We start from the raw sequence: 1,885 nt of genomic DNA on the forward strand, positions 1-1,885 counted from the left end.
GGGGTTGATTGGAGTTGTAGTCCAAAACATCTGGAAGGCATCAGGTTGGTGAAGGCTGATCTAAGGCACAGAGATCCTATTGCACTTTGCTCCTCCTACTCTGCCCTGGGACAGTAAACAGACCTGCAGTTCTGAGCGGAAGGGAGTATTTAGTCAGGGCAGTGGCAACCAAATTGCCAGTAGTTGGGAGAGTGAGCTGAAGGGCAGCTGCAATGACTCAATGAGAATTGAGTTTACTATCACGGAGGGGGGGATGCCATCACAGAGCAATGCTGTGTGTCAGAAGGGATGGATGGAGCTTCAATTGTGGGTAAAAAGGCAAGTGTAGAAATAAAATCAGTAAATAAATGCAGTTAGTGAGGTCAGAAATAGAGTTGGGTATTATCTTTATTCTGCCTTTCAGCTACCAAGGAACTTGTATGTTTTACCTAAGGATGTAAAAAGACCTGGGTAACAGCTGTTTTTTTTAAAAAAATTGCTTGTATTTGCAGAGATTGGTTATTGTATGTTTTTCTTTTCCAAAAGGCCTTGGTGCATTTATTGGAGTCTGGTACATATAGCGGCAGAGTGCTGAAACGAATACTCTGGTAAGACTGGTGGCTGAAAGAACAAAGAATGTTTATTACTACTGGGAAATAAACCCATTCTGAGTGTAGCAGGGATGAGGGAGAATTTTGATTCATTTTGCATTTAAAGCCGAATCTATCAAATTCACACTTTCTGAAACAAGATGAGAACCACACCACAGTCATCCTTCAAAATTCACACGTTTTTGAATGTTGCAATGCAGTTCTCCAACCAAACAATTTTTACAAAAATCCGTATGTTAGGGGAAAGTGTGCATAAAATGTGTATGAGTGAAAATAATACGCAAAAATGCATTAGATGAGGAGAAAAGCCTTGCAAAATGTGAACATTAGTCAAAACTGCCTACAAAGGTGTTTATTAGGAGAATTTCACACTAAAATGCTAGAGAATTTTCATGAGCATTTTTTTTAAATCACAAATTGTTGCAGAAATCTCCAGAACTGAATTTAAGATTGGAAAAATGAGAAATTGAGAGAACAGAAATCAACAGTTTTACATCCCTAGAGTACAGACATACTGTATGAACCTACCCAGACCTTAGATCAGCCTTTCCCAACCAGTGTGCCTCCAGATGTTGTTAGACCACAACTCCCATCAGCCTCAGCCAGCATTGCCAATGGTCAGGAAAGATGGGAATTGTGGTCCTACAACATCTGGAGGCACACTGGTTGGGAAAGGCTGCCTTAGATCTGGGGCCCTTCTCCAGGTCCCTCCTCTGAGGGAGGCTCAGAGGGTGATGACAAGGGAAAGGACCTTTTTAGTTGTGGCTCCCCATCTGTGGAATACACTGTCCAGTGAGGTTCACCTGGCGCCTTCATTGACATCTTTTCGGTTACCTTTTTCTCCAGGCATTTGATAGACTGAGATTATGTTTGTTATTAATATGCTGCCAAAGCTTCCTGTGGCTGTATGGAAGCGTTGTTGTTTTGTTTTGTTTTATTGAAGGCAGTCCATTTCCATTTTCATAGTATGATACATTTGTTTTTGTTTTTAACATTGTAAGTCACCTGGAGACCTTTGGGGAACAAGCAAATAATAATAATAATAATAATAATAATAATAATAATAATAATAATAATAATACATTATGCCCATTATGGAGTCATGAGGGTAGTGCTTTGAATTGAGCCCAGAAATCAATTAGTAGCTGGCGCAGCTGCACCAGAACTGGTGTTATGTGCTCAAACCATCTTGTCCCCGTGAGCAGTCTGGCTGCTGAATTCTGCACCAGCTGCAGTTTCTGAACTGTCTTCAAAGGCAGCCCCACATATAACACATTGCAGTAATCTAACGTAGA

Source organism: Rhineura floridana, chromosome 5 (assembly GCF_030035675.1).
Source record: "Rhineura floridana isolate rRhiFlo1 chromosome 5, rRhiFlo1.hap2, whole genome shotgun sequence".
In the NCBI taxonomy this organism is placed as follows: Eukaryota; Metazoa; Chordata; class Lepidosauria; order Squamata; family Rhineuridae; genus Rhineura; species Rhineura floridana.